This window comes from Brachyhypopomus gauderio, unplaced genomic scaffold, assembly GCF_052324685.1.
Source record: "Brachyhypopomus gauderio isolate BG-103 unplaced genomic scaffold, BGAUD_0.2 sc34, whole genome shotgun sequence".
Taxonomy (NCBI): domain Eukaryota; kingdom Metazoa; phylum Chordata; class Actinopteri; order Gymnotiformes; family Hypopomidae; genus Brachyhypopomus; species Brachyhypopomus gauderio.
Window position 1 is genome coordinate 4033659 of NW_027506866.1, and position 18361 is coordinate 4052019.

The 18361-nt window shown below is 40.0% G+C and overlaps 1 protein-coding gene and 1 long non-coding RNA gene across 9 annotated transcripts in view; one reads left to right on the forward strand and one right to left on the reverse strand.

Moving 5' to 3' along the window:
* The window catches only part of pak2a (p21 protein (Cdc42/Rac)-activated kinase 2a), a 73185-nt gene extending 57390 nt beyond the window's left edge, over positions 1-15795 (reverse strand). For 2 of the 8 annotated variants that reach the window (XM_076984868.1, XM_076984866.1), the window contains exons 1-2: positions 15145-15298; positions 12668-12742 (exon numbers count right to left, since the gene is read on the reverse strand). The gene's annotated coding sequence lies outside the window, so the exon portion shown is untranslated. Of the gene's footprint in view, positions 1-12667; positions 12743-15144; positions 15302-15654 lie in introns of those variants that run through there. The other 6 variants (XM_076984870.1, XM_076984869.1, XM_076984867.1 and 3 more) reach the window with 6 other exon arrangements.
* LOC143485437 (uncharacterized) lies at positions 15333-17974 on the forward strand. The gene is made up of 3 exons (XR_013122883.1): positions 15333-15808; positions 16482-16550; positions 17231-17974. It is a non-coding gene; the product is annotated as an uncharacterized LOC143485437 (long non-coding RNA).
* The last annotated feature ends 387 nt before the right edge of the window (positions 17975-18361 follow it).

An 18361-nucleotide genomic window follows, 5' to 3' on the forward strand; every position in this document is an offset into this window, starting at 1 on the left:
TTGTAAACGTCTGTTTTACTGCCAAGTTGGAATATAACCAGATACTGCAGAAAGAGAGGATTTATTTCTGACAGGATCCTCACAATAGAGATTTCTATTTTAAGGCTTTCACATCGAGTCTGGTTTTAACATATGAAAAACAGGCATGTCAGAATTTGAAAATGAACGCATGTAAATCAATGGCCGTGGCCTTCACAGACATGATACAGTCCCTCCCTCCTCTCTCAGAAAATGGGAATGAGTTGGTTCACACACAGAGTTAGGAACTGTATTGATGCTGTGGCACCAAAGGTAACTATCTCTGGTAAAATTAAGATGCCCTGGAGAAACACTCCATCTATTGTAAAATTTTGGCAAGAATGTAGGCAGGCTGAGAGATGTTGGCGAAGGTCAAAATTGCAAGTACATTTTGATATTTATAAAACAATATTGCAGAATTACAACAGAAGTGAAATCAGCAAGGAAAAACTACTTCTCAACATTAATCAATTCATCCAATAATAACTCAGCTGTCTTGTTCAGAAGTATAGATCAGCTAGTAAACCCCACCTCCTGTGTCTTCCCTGAGACTGTTTCAGTTGAAAAATGTGATTAGTTTGCAATATTTGTAGGGACAAGATTACTAGTATAAGGCAGAACATAGCAATAGGGTTGCAACGGTATGAGATTTTCATGGTATGATAACCGTCTCAGAAAATACCGCGGTATCACGGTTATCACGGTATCACAGTTAGTTTGTATATTATTAAAAGATACACTGACCCTTAAAGAAATTACAACAAGTTTTTTTTGTTCAATTAACTATTGTAGAAACCTGCAACTATTGTATACAAAATGTCTCCTTTAAAAAAAATACACTGTAAACATGTTTATATAAATACTGCAAAATTAGAGAAACCTAAACCATGGATTTCAGTACAATTATTTAAGTTTAAATTATTTAATATCTGATAAACTCAGCCTGGGTCAGTGTCTGATCAACAACTGTTGTAAACGTCCATTGTACTGCCAAGTTAGAATATAACCAGATACTGCAGAAAGATAGGATTTATTTCTGACATCATCACAATAGAGATTTCTATTTTAAGGCTTTCACCCCGAGTCTGGTTTTAACATATGAAAAACAGGCACGTTAGAATTTGAAAATGAACGCATGTAAATTAATGGCGTCTTTCACATCCAGTGAAAGCAAGGACCATAAAAAGCTAGGTTTATTCTTTTCACTAGTGACCGTAGCGCGCGACTCCGCACAGTTCTTTTGTATTACGTTAACAAATACGAGCCTCTTGTAATTCCAGGACGAAACGAGAGAACGTGAAGACGTTAAGATTGGGCGTTTTGAAAATAAACCATTAAATAATGTGATGAAAAAGCGAATTATTTCGAATACTTTGTTCATTGTGCTGAGGCGCGGCGCGCGCAAAGTTACAAAATTCGAGGTATTCGAGAGGTGCACGACCTCGCTAATCGACAGCGCGTGAGACCCTCGCGCACGGGCACAGCCACCGCGATTACGTCATTTTCGCCACTGACATTAGTTTAGCTTTTTTTTGTTAAAAAATGTGTTAAGTCTGATACACTTTCTGCCATTCTCACCGCTGTGCTGAGTAGCTGAACCGGAGCGGAGTTGCGCGGGTCAGTTTCTCCGCTGGCTTGCTTTTTATCGGTAATAAGCAAACGCACACGGTATGATAACCGTGCATTTTAATACCGTGGTATACCGTGAAACTGGTTACCGCTGCAACCCTACATAGCAACAAGCACTAATAGACTATCAACCCTTATATCAGTTACTCAGCCTAACTTTAATACGTCTTATTTCCAAGAAGTTGACATGGTAACACTACTTGATGTGATTTCATCACTAAAATCCTCTACATGTGAACTGGACCCTTTACCAACATGCTTTTCTTCCAACATGCAGGTTCTGAGCTCATTAGTTAATGAAGTTCTAACGATTGCATCAGTTTCTGCAACTAGGAGAACTCCCTAATATTCTTAAAACTGCAATGGTTAAACCACTATAAGAACAGAAATCTTGATCCCACAATTCTCAATTATCGACCTATATCTAATCTTTCCTTTCTTAGCAAAATCATTGAAAAAGTTTTGTCAATCTAGTTGAATGATTATGTCAAAGTAAATCAGATAAATTACACTTTTCAGACTGGTTTCAGAGTTCTCCACAGCACTAGTTAAGGTAGTAAATTACCTGAGACTGAATAAGGATGCAGGCAAACTCTCAGTCCTTTTTCTGCTAGATTTAGGTGCTGCTTTTGACACCGTTGATCATGATCAATACTTCTTGATCGACTACAGAGCTGGGTAGGCCTTAGTGGCTTAGTCTTAGACTGGTTTAGATCGTACCTAACTGGGCGTGATTACTATGTAGCATTAGGTACCTCTTCCTCCACACGTCAAAAAATAACTTCTGGCGTCCCCCAAGGATCAATTCTTGGGCCGTTACTGTTCAACCTATATATGCTTCCGTTACCACAAATCATTAACAAACATGGTATTAGTTAGATGGCCGCAAGATGGCAGTGCGCACGGGTGCAGCGGCTCTTAGCTCTCCAATCTGGAGCTTGTTTTTGTTTGTTTTTTCATGTTTGTTTATAGTTTTTAGTCAAGCTGACCCTAAACTGAGCCGACAGGACCTGATAGACATCGGTCTGAGGCACAATCTGACTGTTACCAGCGATTTCCAACATAAATACAACATTCCAGAGGACATGGCGAGACCGCCGGGGTCTCCGTGGATCACCAGCCTGCCCGGCAAGCGAAAGGGGAGGTGGAGACACAGGAAACAAAAGCGTGGATGCCGGTCAGGCCCTGAGGCTAGGCTACGCAGACAACCAGCATTACAGAGTCTCTTCCTCTCAAACGCAAGATCGATCATTCACAAAATGGACGAGTTGGAGCTACAAATGGCGACAATCAGCTTTGTGCGGAACTGCAGTATTTCGCTCATCACGGAAACGTGGCTACACCCACTGATCCCCGACGCTGCAGTAGAGCTAGCAGGCCGCACGCTACACCGGCAGGACAGAACCAGCGACTCCGGTAAGAGCAGAGGTGGGGGACTATGTGTCTACGTAAACCGTGAGTGGTGCAGCAGCAGCAGGATTGTAGACTCTCACTGTTCTCCTGATTTAGAGGGCATGGCAGTCTCGTGCAGACCTTTTTATCTTCCAAGGGAGTGACTTCCTGCTTTCCTCCTGTACAGACGCTTTTCTGTCAGCTCTGCTTGTCCTTTCATTTATTTGAGTTATATCTACAAGTTCAAGTTATTTTTACAAGTTAAAAGGATCCATTACTCGTTACTTCACTTGGTAAGCTTTTTTACATTCATCTATAAAGGATTATTTAGCATTTTTTACATTCCGACAGTCCGACACTGCGAGTGAACTGTTTTTTGCGCCTCTTCCTTGTGAGTGGTTTTTGTGCACTGTTTTATCAGCAGCTGATATTGTTTTCAGCTGTGAAATACCTGCCAGAACTTATTGGGTGTTATTTTTGCACTTTGGATTTTTAACTTGGATATTTGAGCCTTGTGCCCGGTGCTTTTGCGATTATGCCTCATGCTTCCACATCATCTATTTGCTCTGAGTGTATCAAACTGTCTCAGAGGGTTGCAGAACTTCAGGAAAGAATCCATACCTTACATTCTATAAGGGAGGAGGAAGAATATCTGGACTCGATTTTTGCCACACAAACCGCTGACAAAACCGTCCCTGTGACTGGCAAAGAAAGAGACGTTTCTCTCCATTGTCGCTGGGATGTACTGGGGGCAAAGCCTAAGCTCATCTTGGCCTCAACTCCTAATCCTGTTAACAACAACAATGATAAGGGCTGGACTCTTGTTCGGGGGAAGGAACGTAGCAGAAACCAGCACAGCAGCGGTGGAAAGCAGCAATCTTCAGAACAGAACATTCTTCTCGATAACAGATATGAAGCTCTTGCCTCAACTGAAGTAGCAGAAACTGAGCAGTCTCATCACAACATACTGCCTCCCTCTCCAGGACATCAAGGACATCAAACGCACCCCAATCAGCATCAGAGATCCGACTCCAGTCTGGCTGCTAAGCTTGCAAATAACTCTGGCCATTCGCGGACCAACCACCAGGCTGCCAACTGTGTTAGCCAGCAGCATGCTAACAAGCATGCTAAGAGGGTTAGCCATCGGGATGCTAACCATGTTGGCCATCGGGGTGGTAACCATGTTGGCCATCGGGGTGGTAACCATGTTGGCCATCGGGGTGGTAACCATGCTGGCCATCGGGGTGGTAACCATGTTGGCCATCGGGGTGGTAACCATGTTAGCCGCCGAGGCATTAACGGTGAAAGAAGACGAGGAACACCGCCACAGCCCAAAACGCTGCTAATTGGGGACTCAGTCATCAGAGATGTATGGAGCAACAGTATTAAGGCCTTTTGCTTTCCTCGTGTTACTGTCTGTGAAGTGATACCCATGATTCCACACATATTGCATGACCATCCAGCTACGGAAAGACTGATTGTACATGTCGGCTCTAGCGATGTTTACAAACAACAGTCTGAGATACTGAAACAGGATTTTAACCATCTGCTCGACATTCTGGAGTTTTCCCGGTGTGAAGTGTTCATTTCTGGACCGATACCAACTGCACGTCGAGGCAGTGGTCACTTTACCAGACTGCTGGCTCTAAACAGCTGGCTCACTACAGCCTGTGCACATCGGAAGGTAAACTTCATTGACAATTTCAACATTTTTTGGAGGCGTCCTGAGCTTTTTAAACCTGATCAGCTTCACCCTAACAGGGCTGGGACTCAAATGCTTGTGGACAATCTAATGTATGGAATCACTCACATGCGGAATCTGCACCCAACCGCCAGCAGTAACGTCAGTAATGTCAGTCAAAGGAGCCCACCATCTCCTGTCAGAGAATCTGTCCACAGTCTCAGAGGTAAACTCCAGGAGATTGAAGAGGTTCTGCAACACTACAGTCTGCTGTCTTGCAGGAACTCACCCACTTCTCCTGCACACTCAGTGAATTCTCAGGTCTGACACACTGGAACCCATGCTCCTAGTCAGTGCTACATTCCAGTTATTTTAAATAGCCGGTGGCATGGCTCTCAGAGTCGAAATAAAAATGTAATCAGAAGAAAACATAAGGGTACAATACATTGTAACAAACAAAATTTGATCCCAGTGAAATGCACAAGTGATGTAAGCGATGCTGATCAAACACATCAAGTCTTCAAAGTCTCCTTACTAAATGTCCGCTCACTCACAAACAAGTCTTTTATAATAGCTAAATTAATTGAAGATTACTGTCTGGACTTTCTTTTTCTAACAGAGACTTGGCTTGATAGCAATGGAGCAATAGTGCTAAATGAAGCTTCACCTCCCGACTAACTATTTTAATGTCTCCAGAGTAAATAAGAGAGGTGGTGGTGTTGCATGTTTTTACCATAAAGCATTCCGATGTAAGCAGATCTCATTAGGGGAACATCCTACGTTTGAATATCTGGCAGTACAACTCAACAGTACTTATTCAGTTCTTTTGATTGTTATCTATCATCCTCCCAGACTACATGCAGATTTTCTTGAAGATTTTGAAGAAATGCTTTCAAGGATTTTAATTGATTTTGATTATGTTTTAATTGCTGGGGATTTTAATATTCACATGGATATATCCACAAATCCAATCACTTCAGAATTCATGAGGATGCTTAACTCTTTTGATCTCATACAGCATGTATCAGGCCCAACTCATAAGCATGGCCACATTTTAGATTTGGTCATTTCTAAACGTATAGAGGTTAATAATACTGAAATTACTGATGTTGCAATCTCTGACCATTTTGGTGTATTTTTCAACATGTCATTATCTACTAGAACACTCAGTGAAAAGCGCACAATAACCAAGCGTTATCTCAGTGCTGGCAGTGCCGTGGCCTTCACAGACATGATACAGTCCCTCCCTCCCCTCTCAGAAAATGGGAATGAGCTAGTTGAAACATTCACACACAGAGTTAGGAACTGTATTGATGCTGTGGCACCAAAGGTAACTAAAATAATCTCTGGTAAAATTAAGATGCCCTGGAGAAACACTCCATCTATTGTAAAATTTAGGCAAGATTGTAGGCAGGCTGAGAGACGTTGGCGAAAGTCAAAATTGCAAGTACATTTTGATATTTATAAAACAACATTGCAGAATTACAACAGTGAAGTGAAATCAGCAAGGAAAAACTATTTCTCTACCTTAATCAATTCATCCAATAATAACTCAGCTGTCTTGTTCAGAAGCATAGATCAGCTAGTAAACCCCACCTCCTGTGGCTTCCCTGAGACTGTTTCAGTTGAAAAATGTGAGGAGTTTGCTATATTTTTTAAGGACAAGATTACTAGTATAAGGCAGAACATAGCAACAAGCACTAATAGACCATCAACCCTTATATCAGTTACTCAGCCTAACTTTAATATGTCTTATTTCCAAGAAGTTGACATGGTAACACTACTTGATGTGATTTCATCACTAAAATCCTCTACTTGTGAACTGGACCCTTTACCAACAAGCTTTTTCAAGCAGGTTCTGAGCTCATTAGCAAATGAAGTTCTAACGATTGTTAATCAGTCTCTGCAATTGGGTGAATTCCCTAAAATTTTTAAAACTGCAATGGTTAAACCACTATTAAAGAACAGAAATCTTGATCCCACAATTCTTAATAATTATCGACCTATATCTAACCTTTCCTTTCTTAGCAAAATCATTGAAAAAGTAGTGTCAATCCAGTTGAATGACTATGTCAAAGTAAATCAAATAAATGACACTTTTCAATCTGGTTTCAGAGCTCTCCACAGCACTGAAACAGCCCTAGTTAAGGTAGTAAATGACTTGAGATTGAATAAGGATGCAGGCAAACTCTCAGTCCTTTTTCTGCTAGATTTAAGCGCCGCTTTTGACACCGTTGATCATGAAATACTTCTTGATCGACTACAGAGCTGGGTAGGCCTTAGTGGCTTAGTCTTAGACTGGTTTAGATCGTACCTAACTGGGCGTGATTACTATGTAGCATTAGGTACCTCTTCCTCCACACGTCAAAAAATAACTTGTGGTGTCCCCCAAGGATCAATTCTTGGGCCGTTACTATTCAACCTATATATGCTTCCATTACCACACATCATTAATAAACATGGTATTAGTTATCATCAATATGCAGATGACACTCAACTTTATATCTCGCTAGAACCTAAAGCCCTAAAATCAATTTGCTCACTGTTTGACTGCATAGATGATATACAGACATGGATGTCTGACAATTTTCTGCAGTTAAATAAACAGAAGACAGAGGTTCTTGTTCTTGGCAGTGATTCACAAAGGAATGATGTCCAGACTTATTTAAATCAAATGAATCTGAAAGCCAGACAATGTGTTAAGAACCTGGGCGTCACCTTTGATAATGAGCTCAGCTTCAAATCACACATCATGACTACATGCAAGACAGCTTACTTTCATCTTCGAAACATCGCTAAGGTCCGAGATATGCTCTCTCCTGCTGACAGTGAAAAACTTGTCCATGCATTTATCACATCAAGGCTAGATTATTGTAACGCTGTTCTATCTGCTCTTCCAAAGAGCTCTATTTCGCACCTACAGCGAGTTCAGAACGCGGCTGCAAGGGTTCTGACCCGCAGGAGAAAGAGAGATCATATTACACCTGCACTCCACTCACTGCACTGGTTACCTGTCAGCTTTAGAATAGATTTTAAGGTTCTAGTCATGGTTTTTAAATGTCTTCATGGTCTTGCCCCTCTTTACCTAAGTGAAATGATGGTTAGATATGTTCCAGTCAGGTCTCTCAGGTCTTCAAACAGTAATCTACTGGTGATTCCTAAAAGCCGATTAAAGATTGGCGAGGGTGCTTTTAGCCACTATGGCCCAAAGCTCTGGAATTCTCTTCCTGAAGAGCTCAGAGGCATTTCATCCCTGCATAGTTTTAAGAGCAGTCTCAAAACATTCCTGTTTAGATCCGCTTTTAGTTAAAACTATTAAGATAGAGTTTCTTATCTTATTTACTTTACTTTTTATTATCTTACTTACTTCACTTTTTACTTTTTATGTTATTTTAATATTTTTATCTTTAATTTCTTTTAAAATTTTCTTCTGTCTTTTTGTCTTTGTCTTATCTCCTTTTAATGTTTCTTTTATTTATACTGTAAAGCACTTTGAGTTACATGTATGTATGAAAGGTGCTATACAAATAAAGATTATTATTATTATTAGTCATCGTGTTCGCTGTTTACATCGCTTCCGATGCTAACGTTAGCATAGCCCTTAGCACGCTGCTCGCCTGTGTAAACAAGCAGCTGCTGGCTCATCCGGATGGAGTCTGAATTGAAGGCGGTGAATCCCAGGAAGGCGGCTGGCCCCAACGGAGTACCGGGAAAGGTGCTAAAAGCGTGTGCCGACCAACTGGCGGGGGTCTTCACCTGCATATTCAACATGTCCCTGTCACAGGCCATCATTCCACCTTGCCTCAAGTCCTCCATCATTATACCAGTCCCGAAGACGTCTGTGGTGGAGAGCACAAATGACTACAGGCCTATTGCACTTACACCAGTAGTCATGAAGTGCTTTGAAAGTCTGGTCTCTAAACACCTATAAGGTAAACCGGTCCACAGAGGACGACAAACATCACGCTCCACACTGCGCTGAGTCACCTGGAGCATAGGGGGAGCTACGTAAGAATGCTCTTCCTAGACTTCAGCTCAGCATTTAACCACATCATCCCGGAGATTCTGGTCCACAAACTCACGGCTCTGGGTATCTCCACCCCCATACGCCAGTGGATACAGAATTTTCTCACAGACTGCCCACAGTCTGTTAAATTAGGCCCCCACCTCTCCTCCACCATCACACTCAGCACCGGCTCCCCCAAGGCTGTGTACCGAGCCCTCTCCTGTTCACCCTCTACACCTACGACTGCTCTCCGACCCATCTTTCTAACACCATCATAAAGTTTGCAGATGACACAACCGTGGTCGGGCCCATCTCAGGGGGAGATGAGTCGGATTACAGGGATGAGATAGACCGGCTGTCCAGGTGGTGCTCTACCAACAACCTGCCTCTGAACATTAAAAAAACCAAGGAACTAATTCTGGACTTCAGGAAGGGCAGGACTGACCCAGCCCCGCTTCACATAAACGGAGTCTGCGTGGAAAGGGTCAGCTCCATCAGGTTCCTGGGTGTGCAGATCACCGACAACCTCTCCTGGTCTGCAAACACAACAGTGTTGAAGAAAGCCCAGCAGCGACTCCACTTCCTGAGAGTGCTCAAGAGGAACAAGATGGAGGAGAAACTGTTGGTGCTCTTTTACAGCTCCATCATTGAGAGCATCCTCGAGTATTGCATCACGGCATGGTACGGAGTGTGCTCAGTGGCAGACAAAAAGGCGCTGCAGAGGGTGATCAACACGGCCCAGGGGATCACTGGTTGCTCCCTGCCCAGCCTGGAGGACATTGCCTCCTCTCGCTACCTCAGAAGGGCAGTCAGCATCACCAAGGACTCATCCCACCCCAGCAATCACCTGTTTAACCTGTTGCAAGGTTGCACAAAACTCGTACAAGTAGGCTCAGGGACAGCTTTTATTCTAGAGCCATCACTGCACTAAATGCAAGTTCCCAAGCCATGTGAAATATAACCCATGAAAATAATTCCCACGGGCAATATGTGCAATATTTGTAATATGTGCAATATTTGTAACATACATTGTAATATAGCTTGTGCAATATTCAAAATATCACGCAAGTAATCCAAGAAACATGTATATGCGGCACTACCTCAATTTATAGATTATGTTTTATGTTGTGTGTGTATTTACTGTACTGGCAAGCACCTTGTAATGTAAATTATAATGACAATAAAGGCGATTCTGATTCTGAGTTATCATCAATATGCAGATGACACTCAACTTTACATTTCTCTAGAACCCCCATAATCAAATAGCGGCCCGGGGGCCATCTATTTCTGGTCCGCGAGCTGTTTTGAAAAGTTTTTTTTAGGATTTTTTTTCCAATCGCGCCATCCGCTCTTATTTTGAAAATGCGCACCGCGATCTCAAGACGAGGCTGGGGATTGCCTCTATGGCAACAATAAACAGATAGCAGACCCCCCCCCCCCCGTTTATGTTGTAAAAGCCGATTAAAAGATTGGCGATAGTGCTTTTAGCCACTATGGCCCAAAGCTCTGGAACTCTCTTCCTGAAGAGCTCAGAGGCATTTCATCCCTGCACAGCGTCAAGAATAATCTCAAAACCTTCCTGTTTAGATCTGCTTTTAGTTAAGAAACTCCATCTTATTTACATTTATTTACATTATGTTGTCTATTATTTTATAATTTGTCACTTTATTTCATAATTTTATTGTGTTTGTTTCTTTTTTATCTTAATTTCTTTTAATATTTTATTTTTGTTTACTTATATTTGCTTCCTTTTAATGTTTCTTTTTTATTTATTCTGTAAGGCACTTTGAGTTGCATGTATGTATGAATGGTGCTATACAAATAAAGAATATTATTATTACCAACTGTGCAAATTTTAAAGAACAAGAAAAGATCATTTTGGTAGAGTGTTTTGCTTTGAGGTGATATGTCAAAGATGAATTACTTCTGTGATAATTAAATTCTGCTTTGCAGACTATGCAAATTACTTTTGTTTTCAGGAAAACTTTCCACCTAAAACTCCATCCTTGGCTGAATCCGAAAAGCCATACTTAAGCAGTAGGCACTAGATTTCTATGCAGTACGTTCTGCTCAACCATTAAAGCAGTGGGTTCTTTCAGTAGGCAACTGGGCACTTTTCATAACCTCGGACATGCTACCTGGAAGTACAGCATTTCGGACGGTCACAGATCAGCTTTCCACAGGAAGAAAATGCCCAGCTGCGTCAATCGCGATAATTTTTTTTATGCGTTAAATATTCCATTCCATTATTCCAAAAAGTCCATTATATTTTTTATGTGAAAGTACATCGAGTCCCCGCTTAACGACGGACCGGAGTCCGTTTTTTTTTTATTATTAATTTTATTATTATTTTTTTTATTCCAGCACAGTGGGGTGCAACGAAAGTTGTTGACCCGGGGGGGGCTCGAACGTAAGATGGACACAAATTAAGTATTATAGCTCATCGATTTGGCGCCCCCTCTAGTGCAGCGCCCCTATACGTCGCATACGCTGCATACCCCCTTTTTGCTCCACTGGTGGGGTGTTGTGTACAATAAGCTGACGCAGCACAGCCTCCACCGCAGCCCTTCTCACGTTGTACGCACGCACGAAAACATCGTTTTTTCTATACTGTATTTACAATCAAAGTGTATCTAAATCTAGGGTCATGCTTAACAATGACAACTGCTTTACGACAGACTTTTCCGACTCTAACCCCATCGTTAAGCGGGGACTCACTGTATTGCTGTCCCCATTAAGCTCAGGGTGCTCTCTAAGCTCACTAGACTGCCTATGTGAATAGTTCATTAATGGTCTAAAAACAATCATTGTCAGTTTTCTGTATAAATTAAGGTAAAATAATTAGCAATATCTTATTTTTACAGACTTTCCATGTCTAAATTCAATTTTAAATTATTGAAATTATTTACATTAACAATACTTTATGTAAAATATTCTTGTGAGCTGCACCCATTAAGCACACCTCAGACTTTTGACTTTTAAATTTTAATAACTATTATAAATTATAAAACTATTAAGATTAAAATCAACATTGTTACATGAGATTAAAATTTCATTTTAACTTAACATCTCCTGCTAAACAATTACTTTTGCTTTGAATACGTCAAATTTTAGATTTGGGTGAGCTTAATAGGGGCGTTTACCCTAGTTGATAAAAGAGGAGACTATCGAAGATATTAACATTGACAAAGCTGACGTTTGTTTATTTGACGATGTCTTACTTCATTTTCATATATGAAGGCTGAATACAAATAAAAGGTTGACTGATTTATTTGTACTATTTTTATTTTTAAAGTAAATACAGTTTAGTTTTAGGAGGAGGCTTCATATACTTGACATTCATTTTTCAGACATTTGTAGGTACAGACATCCGTTGTGGGCATTCTTGGCAGTTTTGTGTAGGGTTTATATTGTTCATATTGATATTGGATTTATATCATATTGACCGAAATGAATAAATATATTGGGAAATTAATTTTGCCTGTATTGTCCAGCCCTAATAACAACTAATAAAATGGTTTCCTCCAGGATACTTGTGTTAACATGCAGCCCTTAAAACTCGATATAATTAAGTTACAATGCAGATTAGTTCATATCCTAAAACTAAAGACAATGACAGAAAACAAAACAAGTAAACAGTGCTTATGTTCAAAATGAAAATTTGTGCTCAGCAGGTGATTTAGACAAAGTCAAAGCATGTTTACTACCTTATGATATAAATATACTGTCAAGACCATATTTTGAATCCACAAAATAAACTCTCAATTATTTTAAATTGGGCGGTCCCATAACCAGAAATGTATTACCATAACCAGCTGGATGGGCTTCTTTGAGTCATTATAAACTTAATGCTGAAAAGTTGTAATAAACATCTACTCCATGATTTCTGACAAAACCAAAATAAAGCTGCAAAATGCCAATCCCCAAAAGAACCAACTCACCCCTTCCAGTAGACACGCTCTGTTCCAGGTTTGGGATGTGTGTAGAATACTGAGTGGGTCACTTTTGTGCTTCCACTGAAAAAAGGTGGCAAGTTGATACATGTAGCACTCATTCCAGATCAGACTCCAACAACACGAGTGCAGTCTTGTTCTCATTCTGCTATGCGCATTGCTACGATAACATAATACACCAGAGCCTCTGAGAAGGCCTTCTTCTGCTGTGATGCTGGGATGGCTGTTCAGATACAGTTAGATAAACTCAGGCTCTGAAACTGAAGAAAAAGCTAAGAAGAAAAAAATGCACGCTGTAGTGAAAAGGACATGTTCAATTTCATGAATCTAAACTTAAGAGGAACTAGAAAAGGGGAAAATGTGCAGTGATAGTAGTGCTTGGTAGACCTGTAATAGGAGATTAGTTTAAAATGATCAAGCCAAGATACAATGCCATAGCACATAAAAGAGGAGCCCTGCAAGGAAGACTGCCTTCAAGTTCTAACTTGCTTTTTCCATAATGACTAGGGTTTGCCTCTCTGGGACATTAGGCTAAGAAACCAATATATACTCACAAGGGGAAAAGGTAAAAAAAAACCTACGGAAAAACGCTGACCCCTCTTCTACATTATAATATATATACAAATAAAAATATTTCAGATGTTGCAGTAACAAGCTTTACAAAGCAGTGAAATGTGGAAGGATCTGTTCCATGGGGCTGCAAGAATGCTTTTGTACATTTTTACACCTTTAGGCTATTATTTCACAATTCTACAAAACATATCAACCCTGAATGCATAACTAAACCAAAATGCAGCAGTATGCAATATAGTAGCCTAAAAACCTAAAAATATAAAAACCAAATATAAACAGTATCCTAATAAGCAACCAATACAATGCAAATCATAAATATGTCCATGCAGCACTTGCACAGTACTACATACTGTCTACTCTCCAAAATAATCAATTGTTGCCTAATTTGTCTACACGAACAGTCATAATGTTACTATTGTCAAGTAGTGCTGGGCGGTATACCAGTTCGCACCAAAAACCGGTGTTTATTTTTGTTATCATAGATCAATCAAGATCAAGATCAATCTGCTGCACCACCCATAAAGACGCTTATACTTGACGCGTGTCGCGAGCGTCTGCGCGGCAAAAATTACGCAATTGCGGTGGCACCGCTTTCGCGAGCTCGTGCGCCTCTCGATTTTTGTAACTTTGCGCGTTCCGCTCTTCAGCGCTGTGTTTTGTGCTAATGGACACGACCGTCAAATACCGTGAAACCGATATAATTTCGAAAAATACAGAATTTGTCATACCGCCCAGCACTAGTCAAGTATACTTTTAATCAGAGCATTTCAACCACATTAATCTTAATTAGTTTTAATTTACATTAAAACTACATTAATCTTAAAATGTATTATGAGGAAAATTTATTTATACTTTAATAGAGACTGATTTAAATAAACTTTAAGGGAGAAAAAATAGAAGTAGTAAAATGCGTCAATTTTCCCTTCATCTGATTGGATAAAGGATAACAGAAGCATTTCCGGTTCCTGACAGCCATGAAAGCTACAGGTCACATGCTTCATCTGACCAAATCTGAGCAAAAACAAAGAACTGTTCATTCCTCTCTTTCACAGATGTGTAGCTGTGTACAGGAACTGTTTACAGGAAGACACCAGGGGCCTTTTGTATTTGCAGCTTCTATAAAAGGAAATTCTGAACAGGGCTTCCTGGAGTCAGCAAAGCCCGTCCTCTCCTTTTTTATTGGAGAGTTCACACAAGACACTGAGTCAGACAGGGGAAGCTAGCTGATCCTAAAGCATTAGGACAGGTAGACACTGGTGCTCCCCAATGTGTCATAATCCAGCTTTCCTACTACTGCAAGAGCTTAAGAAAAATATTTAAGAACATACGACCGTCTTCTAGAGAGCGGTAACTCCATACATGCAAAAGAAACCCACAAATGCAGGTCATCAGTGTGCCGGCCCGTGGAGCGAGTGTCACTAACGCTGGTTAGCTGTACACTACCTTCAGTAATCTGCAGTCGAAAATATCTAGCCAGAGTATTTTTAGAATTACTCTTTGGGATAAAAACTGAACAAACTAGGAAATCTTCCAGCGTTACACCACAAAATGTAAATTAGCCAATCGCGGGAATTATGAATGTAGTTAACGTTACGTTCAAGTTTAACTATTAGGACCCGAGTTTAGCTAGCTAACTAGCTGCTATGCGAACAAGTCGGAAATGGTGTAATCGGACCGCTAGCAACCCTCGTCATTTAACATTAACGTTATTCTGGACTGAAACAGTCATGGCACAACAAAGTCTACAAAATTGTAGACACGAAGGCTGCAACACTTTGGCCTGTCCGATCACAAACACAAATGTTTACTCATAACTACAAAACAAGTCGCGTACTCAACATGGATAGCTTAGTGATTCAGGTTAGCTAGTTAAGGGAGCATTTTTAACTTACCAGCAAAACTCCGATTAACTTCAACGAAAATATTCAATAAGATGCGTATATCAGTGTTATTTTAAAGTAGATAACTTTTAAATTCCAGTATGTTTGGCTAACGTCATCTATCTTGTGCTACAGATGATGTTGTAGCTAGCCGTCTTAACCCTGGGTTCGTCTGCAGTGCTGCTATGGCGGAGGTGAAGCGGAACTACTGGCCCAACCCAATATTTAAGTATAAGGAAGATAAGCCTTTAGTTTAGCAATTTTAGTGTTTTCAACAGTTTTCAAAATAAGCATGAAAATAAATCTATTCACACAACGACATTATGTTCATAAACGTTTTCAGCACAATCAAAATATTAGGTCTTCAAAATGTGAACCGGAGTGTATATACTGTCAAGGTTTGTCCGTAAAAGGACGAAAACTAAGATTTTCACTTCACTTTGGAAAAAGGCCCACCAAAGGGAACTGAATTTTCTTCTCACACAACGATCAACACAGTTACCGAAGATAAAAGGGCATTACCGAGGCTGTTGCGAAGAGCATACTTGTATACTGCATACTGCTCCTCGTAGTGTCCAGCAGTACAGTATCCAGTAAGGTCACATATCTCAGAACTTCATCCTCCCTCCCTCACGTCTTGGCTCCTCCCTCTGCCGAGGAACGACGGAGCACGCAGGTAGGATTTAAGAACTGGGAGGTTCTTACGCGCTACTTCGTCACCTTCATGCGACACTACTTGATGACGTGCGCATAACTACCATATTTCAGTGGTCCTCCGTGGCGATACCCTAAGCTTTTAAAGTATAAATCATTAAACCAAACATTTAAATGTAATGTCTCAGTCTACTTACATGCTGTGCACCATATACATCAAAGTAACATTCTGAAGAATTGTACGTTTCTGAAAAAAATGTAGACTTAACTGGCTCACACAAGGAACTGTAATAGTGTTTTATCATGAGCATGAAGTGTCAAAAGTCTGTTCAGTAGTGTTGCCACCTGTCCCGGTTTTACCGGGCTGTCCCGGTTTGTCCCGGTTTTTGTTCTTTTTAATACTCGGTCCCGGCAAAAAAAACTAGGTTAGTTCAAACCACGATTCATACTGTTTCTGCACACTTTAAATCTGTTTTTTTTCTCGCTGTGTCCATTTTAAACCCCTCCGGTAACATTTTACGTTCGCCACCCCCCCCCCCCCCCCCCCCGTCAACAGATTACACTCGCCGCCCTGTGTCTGTATAACAGTGTCCTTGTTTTTTGTCAGACATAGGTGGCAACCCTACTGTTCAGCTGTTTTTGTTTAATTTCATATGAAATATTCATTACCATGTTTCTATTGCTTTTATTTATAGATTGCAACAGAGTTTCAAAATGAAAATGAGATATTTATTCCAAGACTAAGAAGGAAGAAATGTATCATGGTACGTTGCAATTACGTGGGAAACATAAACTTAGTTAAATTATTTTTTGTCAGTTATTCATTGGATTATGTTCTTTAAATGACAAGAGTCTCTAAATGACTTATGGTCTCTAAATGACAAGAGAACAGTACTTGTCAGGTCTGACTACAATGTAAAACTATTCATTACTATTCACAAAAAATTTGAAAATGTGGCTTATTAATACCTATAGTTGCCAACATTAAAAGATAAGCCTGCTGTTTTAGTGATATGATAAATTGTTGTCTTTCTTTTAAATTGCATACTAAGTGTTTTTTCTGTATTATACTGTATTGTAGTCTGTCCTCCCCTTCTTACTTTCTTCTTTTTAAATTGTAATTTCTAATTAGTTTTTTCTAATTTATTACTGCCTTTTTACATCATGGCCCGGGGACTACAGATGAAAACTAGCCTTTTGGCTAATTCTGGCTTTTTTAACCATGTATAATCATGTGTTTTATGAAAATGCATTGTCCCCTTTTAAATAAATAAACAAACAAACAAACTATTCAGTTCATAATAATGTAGTAATAATAATGAATGATGAATAATGAATAATAATGAACATAATGTGAAATATCATGCTTTCAGACTTGTTCAATATACTGATCAGTTGTTACATCTCTGCAATTTATATTACATATTACATATTCCTTTTTTAGATGGAAGATGTGGATCTCGGAAGACTGGTGAATCATTTGACACTTCATCAGAGAGTGCAGAAGATTATATTGCAGATACCACTTCTGAAAGTGACAGTGAAACCAGCACTGTACTCAGACCAAGGACAAAACATCAGTCTGTTAATATGCTAGATGTTTCTGGCTCAATGAGTTTACCGGTCTGTGACACCACAACTTCAGGCAATATGACCTTTGACAGTCACAGCATCATTACATCTAATGTCAATGGAACAGAAGAACAAGTCAACATAAATGACACCATAGTCATCTCTTCTTCTACTGTTGATGGTATATATGGATTTACATGTACTTTTGAAGTACTACATTTTCCCACTTTTGTACTATTTTAACTTTCTTGCTTTCAGTGAAGTCCCAGCGTGTAAAAGGGTTTCAGCACTATGTAGTTTGTTAGATAAATAGCTACCTAATGTCTGTATGGGAGACAGTTTGTGGGATAATTTCTTGTCATTACATTGTGTGTACATAGAATGTGCATATCATTAGGGGCATACATATTTATTAACTGGAAGGTACAATGGCAATAAAAAAATCTTAACAATTCATGAGATACTTAAACACACTAGCTCCATGACAATCTTGCTTTCAAAGTGGGTATGCTTCTTGTCAGATTGAGCACTGTGTAGGCTAGTAAACCTAGTGAGATGGTCAGCACTTGGTTCTTGGTGATGGCACTTTGTTGTACTCTGTCTAGGAGTCAATAGAGTCATAAATATACATAAATTCAACAAAATAACATACAGTAAACTTTTTTCTCACTTTATTTTTACAAATGTTACATATGTACTATCAGTGTACAAATTAAACTAGAACTTCAAATGTTGTACCAGCAATTATAGTAGCCATGTGTGAATATAAAAGGGAAATCGGCACATTTTTTGAACCACTGACTTTGTAATTTTATCACTTCAAAAATATAAATTCATACTTTTTTCCTCAACAATGTCACGTTGAGGACCCCCGCACCTCCCTTTTGGGCGTGTGTCAACGTTGTCCACGTGCTTTGTCTGCGTCAGTGGATATCCGTGGTTAGGGTTATGTCGAGTGATTAATAAGCAGGGCCGGCGCCACGGGGGGGCGAATGGGGGCGTC